Source organism: Rhinopithecus bieti, unplaced genomic scaffold, assembly GCF_001698545.2.
Source record: "Rhinopithecus bieti isolate Rb0 unplaced genomic scaffold, ASM169854v2 scaffold_15146, whole genome shotgun sequence".
Classification (NCBI taxonomy): Eukaryota; Metazoa; Chordata; class Mammalia; order Primates; family Cercopithecidae; genus Rhinopithecus; species Rhinopithecus bieti.
This window is the reverse complement of record NW_016808195.1, coordinates 1-24426: the sequence shown is the minus strand read 5'-3', so window position 1 is coordinate 24426 and position 24426 is coordinate 1. Positions and strand designations below refer to the sequence as shown.

The following is a 24426-nucleotide window of genomic DNA, read 5'->3' as shown; positions in this document are numbered from 1 at the left end:
TCTCTTCGGGTGCTAATCAAATGGCCGCTGTGCGGGATCCCCACAAAGCCACGAAGAAGCCAGGCTTTTCCGAGACTGTAACCGCTGTGCAGATAGCCCCAATCCCTGGGTACTGCTCTCTCGTTCTGCGCGTGCGCTCGCTCTGGGCCGGGAGCGGGTGGGTGCTGCGGCGTGTGACGTCTCTAGTAATGTCGGAACTGGGTGTGCTGCCTTCCCCAGGTGTCCTGAAGTCTTCGTGAGATTGAGGGCTAGGATTCGTGTGGCTATATCATGTTTCGAATGAAGCTTAAAAGGTGATCTTTGAGACTTGAGACTCCTCCATGGGCCCAGGGACAACGAACACTAATAATTTCAGAGACTTAGAATCTGAGGAAAATCTCCAATCTAAGGGGAAACGGAAGAGGGTCAGGAAAGAGAAGGGGCAAGCTTCAGTGACTCAGAATCCAGGAAGCAAGTCTCATAGGAGAGCTGCGATCGAGATTACCATACTGTATCGAATCGTCCCAACCTTCCCATCCATACTTCCATACCGCCTTTCTTCTGAATGCAAGGAAAGCCGGTTACACAAACGCTGATAAAAGAATGTCAGACTTGAAAGGAAATTCAGAGCAGGCCCCATCTGGTCCATATAGCGAACTCCCAGTGAGCACGACGGCAATGTAACTAATTCACGTTTCCCTCTTGGCAGTGAGGGAAAGGCAGCAAAGAGCCAAGTTTTGTATCTTAACAGTTCTTTAGTTAAGAGGCACACGCTATTTTGCATTCTTCCCTACTTTTGATAATTTTGGCTGCACTAGTAATGCATATGAGTATCTGCTCATTTAAAAAACTCAAAACTTTTTTTCAGTGAAAAGTATGCCCTTTTCTTCAGAAGAAAGTCTTAATTTAAAAAAAAATCATTGCCCAGACCAACATTTTCAAGCATTTTCTCAAATCATTTTCTAGGAATAGCTGCATGGTTGTGGGTCACTTTGAAGTTAGGTGCTCATATGTGGGAGAGCTAAAAAAGTTGACTCCATGGAGATAGAGTAAAATTGTGGTTACCAGAGGCTGGGAAGGATACAGAGGGAGAGGGAGATGAAGAGAAGTTAAAAGCGAAATACGGTTAGACAGAAGAAATAAGTTGTAGTGTTCCACAGCACAGTAGGGTGACTATAGTAGTCAATAATTTATTTTATATTTCAAAATAGAGGAGAAAGGTTGGAATAGTCTCAACACAAATGATAAATGTTGGCCGGGCACGGTGGCTTATGCCTGTAATCCCAGCACTTTGGGAGGCCAAGGCAGGCAGATCACTAGAGGTCAGGAGTTCAAGACCAGCCTGGCCAATATGGTGAAGCCCCGTCTCTACTAAAAATACAAAAATTAGCTAGGTGTGGTGGCATGTTCTGTAACCCTAGCTACTCGGGAGGCTGAGGCATGAGAATTGCTGGAACCTGGGAGGTGGAGGTTGCAGTGAGCCAGGTTCATGCCACTGCACTCCATCCTGGGTGACAGAGCAAGACTCTGTTTCAAAAAAAAAAAAAAAAAAAAAACAACTTTTGCCTTCTGTTGCTCCCTGAAGCCTCTCTTTTAATGTGTGGAGGATAATATACTTGTCCTTCATTCAGGCATCTCTGTAGCAGCTAAAGATGCCTGGGAATTCCTCCATAGATTGTCAGGTCCAAGAGTCTAAAAAATGTATAGAAACAATTTCACAACATCAGATGATAAACTGTTAATATTACTAAGACCACATTTGCTTTGGAAGACAAAAGGACATTCCTGCACCTAGGCCAGAAATCCACCTCTACTCTGCTTTTATTTCCATCTCCCCAGACTTTTCTCCCCTTTTCTCTCTTTGGCCATTTTCTTTCTCTAGCAAGTATGTTCTCTTGCCCAGCTCAGATCTACTCCTCTCATAAAGCTTTCCCTCTCTTCCCAGTTGGAAGACAATCCTCTTTAAAAATTTAGTTCCCTTTAGAAGTTTGTCTCTCTTTCTTCTAAGACCTACTCATTTGCCTTTATCTTGCCTGCAATAAGAGAGCTGAAAATATTTAGAATCTGCCCCATGTGACAGAATACAGGTTCTTAATGAAGCATGCCCAGTTATTGCCCTTCTCTATTCAGCATGTTTTCCCCAAACTAATACTTAAAAACTCCATTCTCTTCAAACCTCAGAACTTGCAACATATGCCTTTGCTCTAGGCAGATGACATTGTCCCATATTTTGGCAATTCTTCAAACCTCTAAATCTACAAACTAAGCTATATTTTCAGTCATCCTCACATTTACTTATTTCAGTTGAGGCAGTTCCCTTCTATTTGAAGCCAACCCTTTCACTTGGTCTCTGGCTTTTTTATTCTAAGGAAGCTTTCTATAAATCCAGGATTCCCTTCTCTTGCTCTTGTATTTTTAACCTCTTTGTACTGGCTCATTCCCATCAATAATAAACATGCCACGGTATCTTGCCATCATAGCCATCACCCTTTCCTTTCACAGATGAATATTCACAACATTGTTTACAGTTGTCTGAACTTGACATAATCTATAGTTTTATACTTCTTGGAAATATTATTTCTTTTTTTTTTTTTTTTTTGAGACGGAGTCTTGCTCTATGGCCCAGGCTGGACTGCAGTGGCCGGATCTCAGCTCACTGCAAGCTCCACCTCCCGGGTTCACGCCATTCACCTGCCTCAGACTCCCGAGTAGCTGGGACTACAGGCGCCCGCCACCTCGCCCGGCTAGTTTTTTGTATTTTTTAGTAGAGACGGGGTTTCACCGTGTTAGCCAGGGTGGTCTCGATCTCCTGACCTCGTAGTGATATTCTCTACCACTATATTATAAGCATATTACTTTTCACATTGCTATAAAGATGCTACCTGAGACTGGGTAATTTCTAAATAAAAGAGGTTTAATTGACTCACAGTTCCACAGGGCTAGGGAGGCCTCAGGAAACTTACAATCATGGAATAAGGTGAAGGGGAAGCAAGGCATATCTTACATGGCAGCAGGAGAGAGACAGAGCACGCACGCAGGGGAAACTGCCACTTTTAAACCATCAGATCTCATGAGAGCTCCTCACTATCATGAGAACAGCATGGAGGAAACCACCCCCATGATCCAGTCACCTCCCACCAAGTCCCTCCCTCAACACGTGGGGATTATAATTTGAGATGAGATTTGGGTGGGGACACGAAGACAAACCATATCAGTAAATTTTGTTAGGAAACAATTTATTCACCTTTCTATTCTCAGAACCTAGCATGATATTGGCTAATATAGGTGCTCAATAAATATATGCTAAATGAATGAATAATGAATGTTAAGTAATAAGAGCTTATTATATAACAGTTGTCCTTTGGTATTGGTAGGAGATTGGTTCTAGGACCCCCAACAAATAACAAAATCTGAGGATGCTCAAGTCCCTCATATAAAATAGCATAGTATTTGCATATAACCTATACACATTCTTTCATATACTTTAAATCATCTCTCAATTACTTATAATATCTAATACAATGGAAATGCTATGTAGATAGTTGGTATACTGTATTGCTTTTACTTCCATTATTTTTTATTGTTGTCTTATTATCTTTGGTTTTTTCCCCTAATACTTTCGACCCAAGGTTGATTGAATCCATAGTTTTGGAACCTGTGGATCCAGAAGGCCAGCTGTACATATTACGCTTGTAACATATCAATGAATGATTACAATTTGTATATAACTCTGGAGGTACAGGAAAGTTCTGAAATGCACACTAAAATCGTGATAGATCATAGCTCTGTAGAATGTACTCAGTAAATATTTGTTAGGTGAATTAATGAAATTATCTGTGGCATCATAGAACAGGCGATTTTCATCTTATTTATGTTTCTATGTATATCTGAATTTTTTACAATGATTTTACATTACTTTTTTTATATGAGAAGTTCATAAAGGCATTATTTTAAAAAATATTCAAGTAATACAGATATATTCATAACTCTGCTAACTTTTTGTAGAGCCTATCATTGCTTTTCTAGACTTTGTATACATACATACACATATGTATAGTTTATGTGATTTTTTTTTTTTTGATCTTGCTCCATTACTCAGGCTGGCGTGCAGCAGCACCATCATGGCTCACTGCAACCTTGAAGTGCCAGGCTCAGGTGATCCACGTCAGCATTTCGAGTAGCTTAAACTACAGGTATGCGCCAACACATCCAGCTAATTTTGTGTGCATGTTGTTTTTCTAGGGCAGAGTTTTGCCATGTTGCCCACACTGGTCTCAAACTCCTGAACTCAAACAATTCACCCATCTTGGCCTCTCAAAGTGCTGGGAATTACAGGCATGAGCCACCATGCCTGGTCTTTTATGAGGCTTTTTTAACTCTATTTTAGATAATTGTAGATTCTCCTGGGAATCTACAGTTATCTAAATCTACAATTATTTAAAATCTACAATTATTTAAAATAATTATAAAGATTGTATACTTATAAATGATAATTATAATTATAAATATACTTCTATTTATAATTATACTTACATTACTTTNTCAAACTCCTGAACTCAAACAATTCACCCATCTTGGCCTCTCAAAGTGCTGGGAATTACAGGCATGAGCCACCATGCCTGGTCTTTTATGAGGCTTTTTTAACTCTATTTTTAGATAATTGTAGATTCTCCTGGGAATCTACAGTTATCTAAATCTACAATTATTTAAAATCTACAATTATTTAAAAATAATTATAAAGATTGTATACTTATAAATGATAATTATAATTATAAATATACTTCTATTTATAATTATACTTACATTACTTTATAATTATAATCTTTAATTATTATAAACTTCTGCGAAAAGAAAAGTCATTTGTACCCTTCACTCAGTTTTTCCCAGTGAATTGCATCTTACATCACTGTAGTATATCAAAACCAGAAAATTGACATTGATGCAATGAGTGTACTTATAGCTCTACGCCATTTTATCACATGCAGATTCATGTAATTACCACTATGATCAACACAAAGAACTATTCCATCACCACAAACATAGCACTTGTGTTACTTCTTTGTACTCACATCCATTCCCATTCCTCTGACCGCTCCTAATCACTGGCCACTAATCTGTTTTCTACCTCTATAATTTTGTCATTTCCAGAATGTTATGTAAATGGAATCATACAGTATAAGTGTTTTGAGATCAGCCTCTTCTTTCATCATAAGGCCCTTGATATCCAGTCAAACTATTTTGTGTATCAATGGTTCATTTCTTTTTATGACTGAGTAAGATTCCCTGTGTGGATTTATGACAATTTGTCTAGCCATTCACTTACTGGGCATTTTAGTTGTTTCTGAGTTTTGCCTTTTAGAAATAAAGTAGACTATTTGTTTGTAAGGTAATTCGTAATCTGTTGAGACTTAAGTCTTCCAACCCATATTTTGTTTTCTGTTTGTTGCTTCTATTTTTAGCTTTTCTATTTTTTCTTGTTTTTCTATTGATTTCTTGAATATTATTTTAGAATTCCATTTTGATTTGTCTGCAGTGTTTTTCAGTATATCTCTTTGTAAAATTTTTTTCAGTTTATCTCTTTGTGTAAATTTTGTGGTGGTTGCTCTAGGTACTACACTATATTTACATAACTTAAAACAATGAATTAGCGATAACGTGTTACTAGTTCAAGTGAAGTGTAAAGGGATTTATTAGAGGGATTGGCTCACACAATTGTGGAGGCTGAGAAATCCTTTGACAGGTCATCTGCAAACTGGAGGCTCTGGGATGCTGGTAGTGTGGCAGGGTCTAAGCTCCAAGGCTGCAGAACCAGGGAAGTTGGTGATGTAACGCCTAGTCTAAGGACAAAGGTTTAAGAAGCCAGTTGGTTGGGGAGGGAGGGTGACTCTGGTATAAGTCCTAGAGTTCAAAGGCCTAGGGAGCCTGGAGTTGTTTTTCTAGGACAAGGAAGGAAAAAGCACATTCCAGTTCCAGCAGATAGAATGACACATTCACTCTGTTTTTGTTCTTTCTGAAACCCTAGCAGATTGGATGGTGCCTGCCCACATTGCGTTGGGTCTCCCCCAGCTAGTCCACTCAGACTCACACACTAATCTTGGCTGGAAGTATCTTCACAGGCACACCCCAAAATAATGCTTTACCAGGTTTCTAGGTATTCCTTAATCGAGTCAGATTGACATCTAAAATTAACCATCACAGTAGGTCAGCAAGCAACAAAAGCTCTTAGTCTTCCTTCATTTTAGAATGTCTTGATTTCCCCTTTATTCCTGAAGCATATTTTCACTGGATATAGAATTCTGGGCTGGCTGTTCTTTTCTTTTGGCACTTGAAAAATGTGCTTCTTTCTTCTAGACTCCAATGTTTTAGATGAGAAATCCTGTGTCATTCTAATTGTTTTCTACTCTACTCATAAGCCATTGTTTCCCTTTTGCTGCTTTCAATATTTTTATTTTTTTGTCTTTAGTTTTCAAAAGTTTGACTAATGATGTGTCATGGTGGGGATTTATTTGTGTTTGTTTGGGGTTCACTCAGCTTCTTTAATCTGTAAGCTTATGTCTTTAGTCAAATTTGGGCAATTTTCAAACATGAGTTCTTTAAATACTTTTTGAGGTCTACCCTCTTTCTCCTCTCCTTCCAGGGCTCTGATAGCGCAAATGTTAGATATTTTGGTATAGTCTACAGGTCCTTGAACCTCAGTTCATTTTATTTCAGTCTATTTTTTCTCCATTGTTCAGATTAGATAACTTCTCTTGTTCTATCTTCAGGTTCATTGATTCTTTCTTCTGTCCCCTCCATTCTTCCATCCACTGAATTTTTTGGGATATTGTATTTTTCAGTTCTAAAATCTCCATCTATTTTTTCTTTATACCTTCTATTCCTTTGCTAAGACTTTTTATTCAATTTGAGCATGCTCTTAGTTGTTCGTTGAAGCATTTTATGATGACTGCTTTAAAACCCGTATCATGTAGACTAGGATAACATCATTCCAACATCTGTATTATCTTGGTGCTAAATCTTATTAAATGTTCTGTTTCAGCAGGCCTCCTCTGACACTGAATTGTTAGGAGAAGGGAGATGCCACCTTCAACCTCTCTGACTGGGGAGAAAGTCAAAGCTCTCCATCAGGCCTCCTTTGACAACCTAGGTTGGTGGGGAAGGCATCTCATTACTGCTAGGCAGGGTTGGGAGTTCAGGCTCCCCGCTAGGCCTCCACTGATACCACCCTGGTTGGGAGGGAGAGGGATGCCTCATTACTGCCCTATGTAACTGAACCTAGGCTCAGCTGCTCACTGCTTGAAAGTCAGACATGAAAAATGATGGTTGGTGGAAGGAAAAGCAGATTTATTCAGATAGCCAGCTAACTGAAAAGATGGTGGACCATCATTCTAAAGTACCATCTTAAGTCAGTACACATTTTAGGCTCTTTTTATGTTCAGGGTAAGGGGACGAGGAGGGAGTTGAGATCAAGAGATGACCAATAACCACAGACATCTGGGCACCAGTGAGGGTCCAAAGTGGTTGGGAACTTCTTTGTCACATGACAAATGTTCCTATAAATCTTTAACAAAATATAGTTAGCTGCTTACATACTTCTCCTTTAATCCTAGAGTTAGTTTTTAAAACTACGTGATTGCTGTTTTTGCATATTATCTCAGTGTTCTAAAATTATCCTAGCCTACATGCAGGAATGAGTAAAGGTCCCTTTAAAAAGTTGATTAGTTATGTCAGTTCTTTTGCTGTTTCACTGTTACATCCTCATGTGGCCTCCAATGACACGTCGGAGGATGTGTTGGGGACTCATTACCACTGGAAGATGGTGAAAGTTTGGCTTCCACTCAGCCTTCTCTGAAACCAGCCTGGTGGGGGTTAAGGAGACCCTATAGTCCATCAAGGGTGAAAGTCTAGGCTTCCCATTCGGCTACTACTGATTGGTGGGGGTGGGACCACTCCTTTTTTCTGTGGTATTTGGTTGGAGTATGGCAGTGTGTCAGGGATCTCCAAGAACACTCCCAGGTTCAGCGTTTCACTAGGACTCACAGGACTCAGCATATAGTTGCAGTCACAAATAAAATGAGCAAAAGGAATAGCCTCATGGAAAGAAGTCTGGAGGAAACCAAGCACAAGATTCTAAGGATTCTCTCCCAGGGAAATTATACAGAGCACACTTAATTTTGTTAACAGGGGACTGTGACAACAGGCATGAATCGTGTCTATAAAGAAAGATTATTAGAGACTCTGCCCTAGGTTTTGGGGACAGTTGATTATTATATTAGTCCATTTCACTGCTGCTGCTATAAAGAACTGCCCAAGACTGGGTAGTTTATAAAGGAAAGAGATGTAATTGACTTACAGTTCCACATGTCTGGGTTGGCCTTAGGAAACTTAACAATCATGGCAGAAGGTGAAGGGGAAGCAAGGACTTTCTTCACATGGCAGCAAGAGAGTATGTCCAAGCAGGGGAAATTCAGACCCTTAGAAAATCATCAGATCTCATGAGAACTCACTCACTATCACAAGAAGAGCATGGGGGAAACCACCCCTATGATCCAATCACCTCCTATCAGGACCCTCCCTCGACATGTAGGAATTATGGGAATTACAATTCAAGATGAGATTTGGAGGGGGACACAGACAACTGTGTCAATCATGTAGATACCCACTGTCTTGCACCTATCAAAATTGCAGACTCTCAGAAGGAAAGCAGCTGTGCAGCAGAAGCTACATTGTTTGCCAACAGTCTAGGCTCAGTGAGCCATTCTTATCATTTGGGGAAAGTTTCATATCTGTGTAGGAACAGTAGGATGTTCCCAGATGCCAGCCAAAGACCAATCTTGCAAGCAAGAATTTCTAAGGATAGCAGGCTCAGGCCTCCCATGGTAACTTTTCTACACAGGTGGTTATTAACTAAATGCTTTCTGTCTTACTAGGCTATTCCTTCCTGGTCCTTTGTCTAGAGAGAGCAGGCTTGGGGTAGGGATGGGGGGGCGTTATATGAACCCCCTGGCATTTCTAGATTGCCTGTATTGCCAGTACCCAGTCTGGGATATATGAAGCAAAAAGAAATCTCAAGGAATTTGCTAGCGTGTCTTTTAAGGTAAATAGCCAATCTGCCTTATTTCTACCTTCCAGAGTCCCCTTATATTTACTTTACATATACTGTCCAGGGTTTTTAGCTATACTTAGCAGAAGAATAGGGAGACGTACAACTGGAACTGGCTTGGAACTGGAAGTCTCTGTATTACTTTTACAATGAGAAAAAAAAGGCAATTTTTTGTTTTCATCTTGAAAACAAAACATATCTATATATGATATAGCAAACAAAACAAAATAAATATATATGATATAGCAAGCATAACCTAAATATAGGGTTGAAAAGTTACCAACAGGAGTGGAAAACATTGTCATGATTTGATTCTACTTTTTCTGACAGTAAAATGCATTTTCTCTCATTTATAAAAATAACATGTACTCGGCTGGGTGTGGTGGCTCACGCCTGTAATCCCAGCACTTTGGGAGTCAGAGGCGGGTGGTTCACCTGAGGTCAGGAATTTGAGACCAGCCTGGCCAACATGGTGAACCCCATCTCTACTAAAAATACAAAAAATTAGCTGGGCATGGTGGCAGGCACCTGTAATCCCAGTTCCTTGGGAGGCTGAGGCAGGAGAATAGCTTGAACCCAGGAGGGAGAGGTTGCAGTAAGCCAAGATTGCACCATTGCACTACAACCTGGGCAACAAGAGTGAAACTCCATCTCAAAAATAATAATGATAATATCTACTCATTATAAAAAACTGATCCTACTTTTCTTTGACACAGATTAATATATTAGTTTTCTTTATTTAGTAAACAAAATGAAAATTTCAAAGTTAGTAAAGATTGCAGGGTGGCAGAATATCTACATTCATTTAATTTCATTATGATTTATAGAGAAGAATATAGAGTAGCAATTTTCCCACAGTCGAAGGGTGGGACAGACCTTCCATGATGTCCCATGCACAGTTTTAATAGGAACAATAAAATGTGTGCTTCTCTTTTATATCCAAAATCATGTGCATTAGAGATAGTATCTTCTTACTTATGGAATAATAATTACAATGTCCCAACCAACAAATTCTAGACTAATGAAACTATTTCTGAGATGAAAATTTTAGCATAATGTATTGCTGCCTAATCAACATTCACTTTGAAATCTTAAAAAAGAACATCAAATTGTTATGCTGTAGTATTTAACATTATGAGGGTAATTTCATTTATTTGTTTTTTTACATCCACAGTGACTCATAAGTGAACAAATTAATATCTCCCATGCTTCAATAAATGTTAATGAAATGTCTAGACAGTTACAATCTAAACATTTACAACACAACAAGGCAAGCTTTGATTACCAATAAGATATCTGTAATGAATAGGCTACCTTGTTTTATTCATTATGCTTCCAATCTTCAGGAGACATTTCTTTAGCAATGTGTTTATTTCCAAAGAGCATTAGACAGGGTTCTAGAAGCAGCCTTGCCTAAAATTACCCTCCTGACCTTGAGGCAATCAATTTCCCCTGACCTCAATTCCAAATTTGTAAAAATGAGTTTATTGAATAGCCAAAAGACAAAAAGATAAATATGTTCTGTATTTCATAGCCTCTATGGTTTAATAGTTCTCAAACAACAGCCTATGGGCCTGGGCTAGATTTTGACAGTTTCCATCAATCTTCCATTTGCAAAATGAGAAACATAAGAATCATGTAGTCCATAAAACCAAATGGAAAATTCATGTTCTTCCTCTTTATTGATAGCTATTATTATTTCCCTGATATTTGCATTTATCTCTCCTGGAATTTTCAGAGCTTCATCATTCACACTTAAATACATTTTATAGAATCTAATTTACATTTAGTATGTAGAATTTTATTGAAAACATCAAAGTAGTAAATTTTTTCTTAATACTGTATAAATATTACCTCAAGTGACTTGTTTTGAAATATTATTTATGGTTTTAAATAACAGAAACTTAAACATGCTAGCTTGAGCCTAAAGGGGGTTGTGGAGAGGAAGCAGGAGAGCAGTATTAGAAAGGGCACAGTACCAGACACAGTTATGCCTGTTGTTGAACTAGGAGCCAAGGCGAATTCAAGATCCTCAACAATAAATTCTAGATCCACAGACCTTCTCTCAAGAACACTGCCATTTATATGACTCTGACTCCCAGTTTCTGTATTGCTCAGCTCCAAATTCCAAACTCCCGAGATGGAATCTTATTGGCCTCATTTAGGCCACATGTTTTTCTCTGAACCAATCAGTTCTGCCTAAGGGATCAGGTTCTGCCTGAGCTTGCCCCTGTGTACTGGGGAGGGTTCTCAGGGATGAGATCCTCTCTGTAGGCCTATTAGCCACTCCTGAAGTGATTTTATACTGACAGTTAACAGTGTTAATTATTTTCCTAACAAGTCTCAATATTACTCCTTTCCTTCTCTTAATATTCTAGTTAATTTATTATTCATTCACCCACTCTGTTTTTTAATGATAGTCACATTTTATCCGTAAGAAAATCACTCATTTTCTTCCTTTCCATTCATATCTTAGCTCTTTGGATTTACATTAATTTTAAATTCTACCACTGGAAACGTATTTTCTGCTGTCACTGCTACTAGCAAATGTAAAAAGTAGTAAATAGTTCCACATTAGTTCACGACTCTCCAATCTTGAAATGCTCCGTATTTTAAATCAACAGTGATTTCTACATTAATTTTTTTCTTAAAATTACTCTTTCTGAGGTTGGGTGTGGTGGCTTACTCCTGGAATCCCAGCACTTTGGGAGGCTAAGACAGGAGGATCACTTCAGGCCAGGAGTTCCAGACCAGCCTGGCCAACAAAGTGAGACCCTGTCTCTATTAAAAATAGAAAAACTTAGTCAGGAGTGATGGCGCATGCCTATAGTCCCAGCTACTCAGGAGACTGAGATGTGAGAATCACTTGAGCCTAGGAGTTCAAGGCTGCAGTGAGCAATGAGCATGCCACTGCACTCTAGCCTGGGTGACAGAATGGGAACCTGACTCTAAGAAAAAATTAATCTTTCTGAATCTGATTATATTTTAATGCCAATTTTGATGTAATTCACAATTATCATCATTATTATTATTATTATTATTATTATTATTATTTTGAGACGGAGTCTCACTCTGTTGCCAGGCTAGAGTGCAGTGGCACGATCTTGGCTCACTGCAACTTTCGCCTCCTAGGTTCAAGCGATTCTCCTGCCTCAGCTTCCCGAGTAGCTGGGACTACAGGTGCATGCCACCATGCTCAGCTAATTTTTTTGTATTTTTATTACAGACGGGGTTTCATCACGTTGGCCAGGCTGGTCTCGATCTCCTGACCTCGTGATCCACCCGTCTTGGCCTTCCCAAAGTGCTGGGATTACAGGCGTGAGCCACTGCGCGCAGCCGTATTATTATTTTAAACATGGTGAATCTAACCTATAACTTTTTTATCCTCATGACTTTCCCATAATATTCCCAATTAACATTTTAATAATAAAAGCTATTATTAATGCATGTAAATATAATAGATGTGATATTTTATTTAATTCTCACAACCTTACGGGTATCAAAACTTTTTGTCTCAAAACAAAAAATGGGCAAACTATAGATTCTGTGTTTTACTTACGGTTTGAGAAAATCACTGGCAGCAATCTGTTTAAAATCAGATTTTGTTGCTTGGTGCTCTGCCTCTGATGTTGGCTTCATTCAGTTTCTGCATCCTCAACAAGGCTGGGGGATGAAAACCTAAGACTCCAGTTAACAGCCACTGATGTATCACTGTCCTTGCTTTGTAGATGTATTTATTTTTATTTTCAATCAATACCTGACATCATACCTGCCAGGTCAGCATACCTGACATCTGGCACTATTTCCTCCAAATTTCCTCTGTAACAACTGACATAGGAATGATGCTTTCATGACCCTGGAAAATGTAACTTTAAACATTAACTAGTTGCCTGCTTGTTTTGTATTGTTTTTGTTTGTGTGTTTTAATAAACTTCTCTAGTGATCCTTCCATTTTTCAACTATATCCCACTTCCAGTTCTGTTCTGTCTCTGAACAGGCTCACTCTGATAATTTTGCTGGTACCCTTGCTATTACTAAACACTGGCACATGCCAACATCAGTATGTCTAAGAAATGCTCTTAACCCTTTAAAGCAGGGGTCCCCAACCCCTGGGCCACAGAAGGGAAGCGGGCCGCACAGCAGGAGGTGAGCGTGGCACGTGAGCATTACCGACTGAGCTCTGCCCCGTCAGATCAGTGGTGGCATTAGATTCTCATAGGAGCGGGAACAGGAACCCTATCGTGAACTGCGCATGCGAGGGATTTAGGCTGGGCACTCCTTATGAGAACCGGAGATGGGACAATTTCATCCCGAAACCATTCCCCACCCCACCCCGTTCCGAGGAAAAATTGTCTTCCAAGAAACGTGATTCCTGGTGCCAAAAAGGGTGGGAACCACTGCTTTAAAGTATTGTCTAAATTTAAGCCCATTGTGCACTTAAGGAAACTGAGACATAGTGATGTTAAGTGTGTAAGGTCACACCTCAGGTTTGTGGAGGATTTAACACCCAGGCAGGCTGATTCTAGAGCAACATTGTCTGATAGAAATATAATACAAGCCACATATGTGTAATTTTAAATTTTCTAATACCACAAAAAAAGTAAGGAGAGATTGTTTAATAATATTTGGGTGATAATGATATGTCAGTACAAGTTCATCGATTGTAACAAACGTACCACTCTAATGGGGGATGTTGGTAGTAGCAGAGGCTGTTCCTGAATGGGGTAGTGGATATATGGGAAATCTCTGTGTCTTTTTTTTTTTGGAGAGGGAGTCTCACCGTGTCACCCAGGCTGGGGTGCAGTGGTGCAATCTCGGCTCACTGTAACCTCTCCCTCCCTGGATTCAAGCAATCCTCCTGCCGCAGCCTCCCGAGTAGCTGGGATTACAGGCATGTGCTACTACCGCCCGCCTAATTTTTGTATTTTTAGTAGAGAGGGAGTTTTGCCATTTTGGCCAAGCTGGTCTCGAACTCCTGGCCTCAAGTGATGTGCCTGCCTCTGCCTCCCAAAGTGCTGGGATTACAGGTGTGAGCCACTGCACCCAGCCATCTATGTACCTTTCAGTTTTGCTGTGAACCTAAAACCGCTCTAAAAAAAAAATAGTCTATAACAAGTACTATCTCAGTCTTTGTTTCTAGAATTCCTAAAAACATCTAGTGCTTAAGCATATTCTTTCATAATATTCTGTGGGTTTTTGTGCTTGCCTGGGGTTAACAGTTGAACAGATTATTTATCTTAACAGCTGATTCATTCTCCACTCCGCCCTACCCTCCCACAATCAGCAGTTTGCCTAGATTTGCAAGCGTTTGTCCTGATGGCATATACACAGAATTGTGATGGGGAGAACGAGAACTGAACCCTCACCATCAACATGCAGGAATTATTTTTTGTGATCTAGCGTACTCTACAGTTCCTTCAGTCATCATAGTCTTTTTCAGGTAGCAACAAATCACACTTTGATTCTGTCTTCTAATTGTTGACTAGATTGAGTGAAGGGAGAGAGGGAGAGAAGTTTGAAGGATGATGTCGATTGGCTAACCAGTCCTTCTGAGTTTTAATATGATGTACACAAGATAAAATCAGGACATATGCTTACATTTGAAATTATCTTCCTCAGCTAAAAGAGAATTAATGAAGAACCATTTGTGGGTACAAATCAGCTCCCCCACTTGGTGTATTGCTTTGAACAAGTTACTTCACCTCTTTTTGATTCATTTCTCATATTAGTAAAATAGACATAATGGTATTTCTCTCACAAGGTCATTGCCTAGAAGGTGGCAATTGCTCAATAAATGACTTTTAGAGTCTCTATTTTACACTTGTGATTTACAAAACAACCCATGGGCCTTCTACTAATTGAATCAAATACATAGATTATTATGTTTCTGAAAAACAAATGACTGGCAAGGTAATTAAGTTTGCTCAAATCTAACTTAACCTAATTCTTGAAAAATTCTTGAAAAAAGAGAATAATTTCCAATAATCACATGACATTGCACTGATCCAGCAAAACCCCTCCAGGCAGTCATAGAATCTAGAGTCATTCAAAACACAGTGTTTGATACATTGTACCCAGTACCTCCTGTTTCTTCCATTCTTTTTTCCTGGAAAAGAAAAAATAACGGTTCTTGTTGATCACCTTCATTTTTAGATCTTGCTTAACCTCCTGTCCTGTAGTGCTTGTGTTCAGTCCTTACCTATGTGACTGCTCTTAATGTGCCAGTATTCAAAGGATGAGGCATCCCCTGCCTGTCTGAATGCAAAAGTAGAGTTCCTATGGGGAAAACAGAGAGATTTCACAGACTTTTCTTTATACTAAATCATGTTAAATCCATTGTGTACTTTATACTCACAATGTATCTCAGTCCATGATAGCCATATTTCGAATGCTCAGTAGCCACATGTGGCTAGTGGCTGCTGTACTGGACAGTTCTGGAATCTGTACTTTTAATGCTTTAGTCTGTCTCCCATTTACTCTTCTATGCTGTATATTTCCTCATTATAATTTTTATAAAATTTCTTTTCAATTCCTCCAAATTTTGTATCACATTGGAATTGAAATAATCCAAAATGTGGCCACAGGAAATTTGAAAAATCAAGCCACCCCCCGAATATGGTTTTAAGCACCCACTCCAAACTTTCTGAAAACTATTTTATTCATCGTTTGTGGAGAAATATATAGTCATTGGTCCTTTTTCATCTTTAAAACATCACTTAAAATAAGTGTAATTAGTATCTCTGGGTTCAAAATGAAATTTAATTCACTCAACATTTCTTGGGCAACTGCAGGGACACAAACTGTAGTAGTTGCTAACATTAAGACAAAGAACCCCTTAAAAGAGGGCCTGTATATGTGAGAAACAGACTGTCAGTGTGAAAAAAAAATTGTTACCTGCTTTTTTCTATTGCCTTCCACAGTGAATTTTCAATCTTAGCTATCAGTGTGCAATACTACCTCACAGAAGACTTAAAGTAGATTATAGGCAGATTTTTCCCCCTTTATTTTAAAGGTATGTTTTGCTGTTTTTTTAAAAAAAAAAACATTGACACAGGGTCTGGCTCTGTTACCCACAGGCTGGAGTGCGCTGGCAAAATTATAGTTCACTGTAGCCTTGACATCTGGGGCTCAAGCGATCCTCCTTCCTCAGCCTCATGAGTAGATGGGATCACAGGCACGCACCACTACACTCAGCTAATATTTTGGTTTTTTTGTGGAGACAGGGTCTCACTTTGTTGCCCAGGGTGATCTTGAATTCCTGAGCTCAAGCAGTCTTTCTATCTTGGCTTCCCAAAGTGCTGGGATTACAGGTGTGAGCCACCATGCCTAGCCATGTTTGGCCTTTAATAGGTGTAAGATTTTGATCCCTAAAAGAAAACCCAGGTCCCTAAGGATCCATAGCATGGTTGACAGAATAAAAGAATGTAGTTTTCTCCTAGATTGCCTCTTTTAAGTCACCCAGGAGAGGAAGTTATTTTAAGACAGCTCTTTTTAAACTGACATTTGTTTAGATAAATATATTAATTATTTAGAGTAAATTCAGCCCCTGCTATATACAGAAATAAACTGAATTTCAAATGTCTCCATGTGTTTACTTACACAACTGCTCTTACTGCAACTACAGTTTGTGTTACTGGGGACTTGTTAAACATCAGCAATTGAAATGCCGTCTTCATACTATTTAGAGATTGAAGAAAATAAAATTCACTTGAAAATAAGTTCATAAATACTATCCTAAAAATGATGATTCTATTGAGCTTCCATTTGAGCAATTGTGTAATCACGTAACTACTACAGAGAAACTAAAGAGAAATTGAAAAATAGAAGATTATTGCTATTTTTCTGGACTAACAGAAGAGACTTGTTAAATAGCAATGTTGAAAAGAATGTATTTTATGCAGAAATCAAATAAAATGGAGGCAATTTACTAACAAAACTTCCATTTATACGATGTGTGTTTGTAAAACACTATCTGAGAATTATAATTCTATCATGTTTCCACTTGAGTACTTATATAATCACTTAATAGCAATAAAACTAAAAGAAAAAATATTCAAAATTATATTAGAAGACAAAGTTTTTGCTGTGTTTATGAATTATTTTAGTGGACTTAACAAGAAAATAGTATAATTACATACAAATAGAATAAAATGGAAACAATTTGCTTAAAATTCACATTTAGGTAATCTACAGTTATAAAACAGTATCATAAGAATTGTAATTCTCTTTAGCTTTCATTTGAAGCACGGACTGATCACTTAATAGCAATGAAACTGACAGAAAATATCAAAATTGCTTATGAAGAAAGCAAAAATGCATTTTATGATTCTGATCTTTGGAAGTAGGCTTCTTGGGAGGCATGATCAATTCTGAAGGTGCATTGCTTCTGTTTTCAAGTTGTGTGAACAGAAGACAAAATCTAGTACTTGTGAAGACACATTTTTTTGTGGCCAGTGAAGGATGTGCTGGGCCATGGCCATCCCCGAGGAAAGAATCCTTGGGGAGGTCCATGATGGCTTTCCAGAGAAGAGAGCATGACAGAAGGTTTGCTTCTCAGGAACATTCCCCTGGGACACATCTGTGCCATCTGACAGGAAGATGAGGTAGAAGAACAGAGCCTGGGCAGCTGCTTCCTGTCTAGGTGAAAGGGTTGAATCTGGCGTAATTAAAGGACCAAGATCATGTGCATTGACTTTCCTATTGGTCTCCATTTCTGAAGGTGCATGTCTCTCAACATCATCAAAAGAAGGTCTTGAGCATTGAAAGAAGACAGCAAAGGAGCACCAGGAGAAACTTTCCCTGTTGTTGTGGAGGAATTTATGTGTCCTGGTGGAGGTGGCCTGATGGAGGAATCTGGTTCACATGAGGCACAGATCTTGGATCCCTGAGCCGTCCCAGCCTAATGCTCCGCTGTCTTGGTATCAGGGATCCTAGTACTTCCCATGCCTCAGCCAAATTTTCCTTTTGGAATATGAGGGACATAGAGATACTTTTTAAAAAGCTGAAACTTAAGTTCTTCCTAAATCCTTATTTCTCTGAGGTACGGATTTTATTTGCTTAAGTTATCAAAGTTTTTCTCAGCCAATAGACCTCACAACCAACTATCAAGAGCTTTTTTTCCCTCATGATAATTTATAAGACCGAATGGCTTTTTCTGATTTTTCTAGAAGAATTTTAATTTGGGCTGGGTGTAGTAGCTCACACCTATAATCCTAACACTTTGGGAGGCCAAGACAGGAGGATCTCTTGAGCCCAGGAGTTTGAGACCAGCCTGAGCAACACAGGGAGACCCTGTCTCCACAAAAAAATAATTTTAAAAATATATTAGCTATGTATCGTGGTGCATGCTTGTGGTCCCAGCTACTTGGGAGGCTGAGGTGGGAGGATCATTTGAGCCCAGGAGGTTGAGGCTACAGTGAGCTGTGACCATGCCACTGCACTCCAGCTTGAGCAACAGAGAGAGAGGCCCTGTCTCAAAAACAGAGAGAGAGAGAGAGAGAGAGAGAGAGAGAGAGAGAGAGAGAGATTTTGGCTAGGATTCTGAAGATGTCTAGCACTTCAGATGCATGACTGATTTTTTTCATCTGCTTTGGAAAGATTTTTCTCTTTCCATAGTCAATCACTTTAAATTGAATCTTGCATAATCATTTTATTTTATTGATGCAGTTTAGTAATGACTAAGTTTCAGCTGAAGCTCTGAAATCTCACTTTCAAACTGGATTTTTCAGACTGCAATGAAGCTAGTACATTTTTGAGACTTTTAACATTATCCATAAATGCATTTGTTATTTTGACTTCTTCAATAATTTAGTGTAGATTTTATTGCTTTTCCTTCAAGAGTTTTGAAGATACATTTACCATAACCATATAAATCCAGCTTCTTCAGAACTTCATTTTAATAACATAGGTGTTAATCTTCATGACCTTGGATTAGGCAGAGGTTTCTTAAATATTACACCAGAGGCACAAGAAAAGAAAAAGAAAAAACTTGGACTTCATCAAAGTAAAAACTTTTGTGCATCAAAGCACACTATCAAGAAAGTGAAAAGACAACCCACAGAATAGGAAAACATATCTGCAAATCAGAAATCTAATAAAGGTTTAGTACCCAGAATATATAAATAACTCTTACAACAACATAAAGAAAACCCAATTAAAAATGAATAAAGGAGATAAATGCACATTTATCCAAAGAAAATATAAAAATAGCCAATAAGCACATAAAAAGATGCTCAACATCATCAGTTGTTAGGGAAATGCAAATCCAACCATAGTGAGAGACCACCTCACACCCACTATGATGGCTGTAACAATAATTTTGTTTTTAATGTGAAATAAGTATTGGCAAGGAAACCTCAAACTTGAACCCTCAAAACCTGCTGGTGGGAATGTAAAATAGTATAGCCACTGTGAAAACAAAACAAAAACAAAACAAAAAAAATTCCCTAAATATGTTACAGAGTTAACTATAGTATATGACCCAGAAATTACCCACCTGGAAATATATCTAAGAGAATCGAACCATGTGTTCAAATAAAATCTTATACATGAGTGTTCATGGTAGGCATAGTTTATAATAGGCAGAAAGTGGAAACAAGATACGTGTCCATGACTGGATGAATGGGATGAACAAAATGTGGTAGACCCACACATTGGGATGTCATTCAGCCATAAAATGGAATGAAGCGCTGATACTTGCTACAATATGGATGAAACTTGGAAACACTTTGCTAAGTTAAAGACCCCACACAAAAGGCCACATAATGTTTCAATTTATATAAAATGTCTAGAATAAGCAAATCTATAGAGGCAGAACAGATTAGTGGTTATCAGGTGGAAGTGGGGGCAGGAATTGGGAGTGACTGCTTAATGTGTATGGAGTTTCTTTTTGGGGTGAAAAAAATCTGAAGTTAGATAGTAGTGATGGTTGCATAACATTGTGAATGTACTAAAAGCCACTGGTTTGTATACTTCAAAGTGTTTTTAAATGAATTTTATCTCAATAAAAAACTTTATTTTATTAATCTTCAACACAATCTCCATTGTCTGAGGCATTAATTATTAATATCTTCAATTCCCAGATCTCATTCTCCTATATAAAAACAGCAGCTCAATCTCTCATCTTCTGCAAGCTTTTTTCAGTTTATTCACTTTACTCACTCTTTCTTTTTATCTTAGCTTCTTGTGAAAGCAAATTTATGCTTTTATGAAAATATGCTTTCATCCAGGCCATCTTTTATTGCCACTTTAAGTTTTTTTTTTCATTTATTTGATACATTTTAAAGGATGTTTTCGTTGCAGCTACCTGAACTTGGTGTCCGATGCATTTTCTAAAGACCAGGTCTCTCTCGTAAATCTCTTTTAACCCAGAGTAAAGACTTGGGTATTTCCAGATTTTTTGCTTATGGCCACCAGTTTTTGTATATATTATCATTGTTCTCAAGTGTGGCTTCCATTAAAGCAGATTGAAATCTTTCAAATTCTATTAGAATGAAGCTAAGCCTGAAAAAAAAGAAATTGACGTTATTCCTCCAGGAAGGTAGAAACTCCAATAGTCAGTCCTTTAAGTTTACCTGCATAAAGTTCCATTTTAATAATTAAGAATCTGACTATGATTGAAAATACCTTTATATCCCATAGCAATTGGTGGGGATCTGTGCTAAGGTTTGAGAAGCACTGCTCTAAACTGTTTCTCATGCTTCAGGTAACAGCTGACGTGCCCTTTCCTCAGGAAGGCTTTTGTAAGGCCAGAGTCTGAGTCAGGCCCTTAATTATAAACTTCAGATAAGCTCCATCCTTTCCTTCAAATATTTATCATAGTTTATTGTCACATGCTCACCTCCACCCAGAGGTAGCTATTATCCTAAATTTTGTGTTAAGCCTATGTTTTCCTTAGACCTTACCACACATGTAGGTAGCTCTAAACAAACTGTTATTTGATTTTGTCTGTGTTTTGAACTACATCTATTAAGTCACATCATATGTGACCTTCTGTGACTTACTACTTGGCTTTCACTCTGTGTTGTGAAATTCATCCATTTATTATGTGTAGTTGTAGTGTATTCATTTTCACTACTGTATAAAATTCCATGATATGGATAGATGACAATTTTGTAATCCATTTTAATGTCAATAGAAATTTCAATTGTGTCAGTGTTGTTTGCTATTATAGGTGTCTCTTGCTTCACATGTACAAAGAATTTTTTTTTTTTTAGTTTAACCTTAGGGGGAGAATTGCTTGGCATATGACACATGCTTACTTGACTTTACTGGGTGATGCCAAATTGCTTTTCAAAGTTGTTGTAGAAAATCACACCCCCACTAGGAGTGTGTAAGGTTACACTGCTCTACATTCTTGACAAAACTTGGTATTGCCTTATTTTTACGTTTATGCTAGTCTGGTGGATTTAAACAGTTTCTCATTGTGGTTTTAATTTGATTGCTAATGAGATTGAATCTTGTTTTCTGTGTTTCTAGGCATTTGGATTTCCTCTTCTGTGACGAGCCTTTTTCTCATTTTCTACTGAGTCATTTGTCTTTTTCCTTATTGATTTGTAGGAATTATTCATAGACTCTAGATACTAATTTTTGTGCATTATATATATTATATGACTATCTTCTCCCAGTTATAGCTTCTCTTTTCATTCTTTTTATCATGTCTTTTATTGAAAAGAAGTTGTTAATTCTTATGATTTATTACCTTTTGCTTTATGGGTGGTTCTTCTTGTACCTTGTATAAGAAAATCTTTCCTAATCTAAGGTCATAAAGATATTCCAGCTGGGCATGGTGGCTCACACCTGTAATCCCAACAATTTGGGAGGCTGAGGCAGGCAGATCACCTGAGGTCAGGAGTTCGAGACCAGCCTGGCTAACATGGTGAAACCCCGTCTCTACTAAAAACACAAAAAAATAGTTCACGTTGTGGCAGGCGCCTGTAATCCCAGCTACTTGGGAGGCTGAGGCAGGAGAATCACTTGAACCCAGAAGGCAGAGGATGCAGTGAGCCGAGATCGCGCTGTTGCACTGCAGCCTGGGCAACAAGAATGCAACTCCATCTCAAAATTAAAAAAAAAAAAAGCTTCCATATTTTCTCTTAAAAGTCTTAAGGTTTACATTTGGAACTTCAGTGTTTGATCCACATGAAATTGAATTTTGAATATGGTGTGAGGCAGGAATTCATTGTCATATGAGTCTTTTCTGGTGTAAAGCAAGCCTGAGGGTAAGCAATTCAACCATTCTACTCTGTGGTATATTTTCTAGAAAGACACTCTTGGGCAGATGAAGCAGGAGAAATGTATGAACAAGTTCATGGAAACATTATTCATAATAGCAAAACACGGGAAATGTCCCCAAATGTCCATGAATAATACAGTGGACAAATATTGGGTTGTTGCAAAAGTAATTATGGTATTTACCATTACTTTCAATAATAATAATAATAAACTGGTATATGTGCCTACAATGCAACACCATACAGCACTAAAAATGAAAGATCTATAGCCACACATATCAAAATAAATCCTTCCAAAACACCTAATTTTGAGTAAATAACCAGACTGTAGAAGAACTCATAAAGCAAGATTCCATGTATGTAACATTTAAAAATAGAAAAAATTGAACAACATAGAGATATGTATGTGCTTAAACTATAAAGAAAAGCAAGAGACTGGTTAATAAAAACTTAAGAGCAGTGATTGCCAATGGCAGGGAGGGAGGTGCCTGAAGTCAGGAATGGACACACAAGGTGCTTCAGAGCTAGGAGATGGGACATGTCTCCTCTTTCTTTCTAATTCCAGCTATTCCATAATATCACTCCCAGTGCTGACTTCCTGAAGCCCAGGTCTAATTATGCCTTAGTGATCTTACCCTCCAATCATCCTGTAAGTATTGGAGTTCCTAGAATTCTTTCCTTGGCTCTCTTTTTATCTCATGTTACAGGGTGATCTTAGTGGGTGATTTCATCCATCCCCATGACTGTCAACTGCCCCTGAAGTGGCATTGACTCACACATTTGTCTTTCCTAAACTCCAGACCGACATACATAGCTACTGAGTAGATATTTCCGCTTGCGTGTTCCATAGTGTCTCAGACTCAGTAGGCCTGGTGTTCTCACAAAAAGGGGAAATTTGGACACAGAGATGCACACATAAGGAGAAGACCATGTGAAGATGGAGGCGGAGATTGGGTGATGCAGCAGAAGCCACGGAGCACCTAGAGAGCCAGCAAACCACCAGAGCCAGCGGACAGGCCTTCAGAAGGAACCAATCCTGCTGACACCTTGATCTTGAACTTTTAGCCTCCAGAGCTTTGAGGCCATACATTCCTGTTGTTTAAGCTCCCCGGTCTGTGGTATTCCAGCAGCCCTAGAAAGCGAATGCCATATGCATGCTTGGTATCCCAATTTTCACACCCAGTAATTGATCCTATAAATATGATTGCACAAGTGAGCAAAGGAGTTGTCATAAGGATATTGACAACAGTAGTGTTTATCATTTACAACAGAGAAAACAGCGTAAATGTCTTAAAGTGAAAGAAAAGTTCATAAATTATAGTACGTTCACACAATGGAAAGTCATGTAGCTTTTCAAAATGATGTTGTCAGTATAAAGCTTGAGAGGGAAAGACATTCACAATAAGTTGCTTAAAAGGGACTACAAAAGAGTATGTATATATACACTGCTGGCCATTTTTTGCAACTTATATATGTGTGTGTGTGTGTGTTATAAATGCATAGGAAAAAGTCTGAAAGTATATCAACATATTTACAGTGGTAGAATTTTAAGTAATTTACATTTTCCTCTCTTTGCTTCTCCATATTTTCTTAAAGAGATGTGGTTTAAAAATTAGCCTGTGAGGGTTCCTTGTTTTCCCTCTCCCCATTGCCCCCTTTAAGATTGACTGAGTAGGTTCACAATCCTGCCATGCCTTGGGAAGGAGGAAGAAAGAATAGGAAAAAAGGGGAAAGGACAGGAGAAAAGGAAACATAAATTATCTATTAAAGAACTAGGGGATAAAAAAATTATTTGTTTGTTTATAAGAGATGGGATCTTGCTCGATCACCCATGCAGTGGCACCTTCTTAGCTCACTGCAGCTTTGAACTCCTGTGCTCAAATGATTGCACCATGGCCTTCCAGCCTGAGCAACAGACTCTGTCTAAAAAAAAAAAAAAAGGCAGAACCAAGAGGGGCTTTTGAGTGCTTTGAATGTTCTGTTTCTTGACCATGGGTGGGCTCAGTTTGTGGTAATTTATTGATAATGTTTTGAGCTTAAAACTTTGTTCAGTTTTCTGTATATAGCCAATACAATGTTTACAAAGTAGGAAGTCAACAAAAGAAAACAATTTCC

The 24426-nt window shown here is 38.4% G+C and overlaps 1 protein-coding gene and 2 long non-coding RNA genes across 4 annotated transcripts in view; 1 reads left to right on the top strand and 2 right to left on the bottom strand.

The window, feature by feature from the left end:
• The window catches only part of UBLCP1 (ubiquitin like domain containing CTD phosphatase 1), a 36203-nt gene extending 22903 nt beyond the window's left edge, over nt 1–13300 (bottom strand). Inside the window, exon 1 of the mRNA XM_017885729.1 lies at nt 12639–13300. The gene's annotated coding sequence lies outside the window, so the exon portion shown is untranslated. The remainder of the gene's footprint in view (nt 1–12638) is intronic.
• Nucleotides 18–22962, top strand: LOC108537951 (uncharacterized). Of its 2 annotated transcripts, none has more exons than XR_001887965.1 (3): nt 18–109; nt 4079–4172; nt 22877–22962. It is a non-coding gene; the product is annotated as an uncharacterized LOC108537951 (long non-coding RNA). The 2 variants fall into 2 exon arrangements; XR_001887964.1 differs by lacking the exon at nt 22877–22962 and adding an exon at nt 17799–18265.
• Nucleotides 14165–23012, bottom strand: LOC108537952 (uncharacterized). The gene is made up of 4 exons (XR_001887967.1): nt 22947–23012; nt 20385–20581; nt 15279–15355; nt 14165–15185 (listed from the first exon to the last, which is right to left on the bottom strand). It is a non-coding gene; the product is annotated as an uncharacterized LOC108537952 (long non-coding RNA).
• Between the last annotated feature and the right edge of the window lie 1414 nt (nt 23013–24426).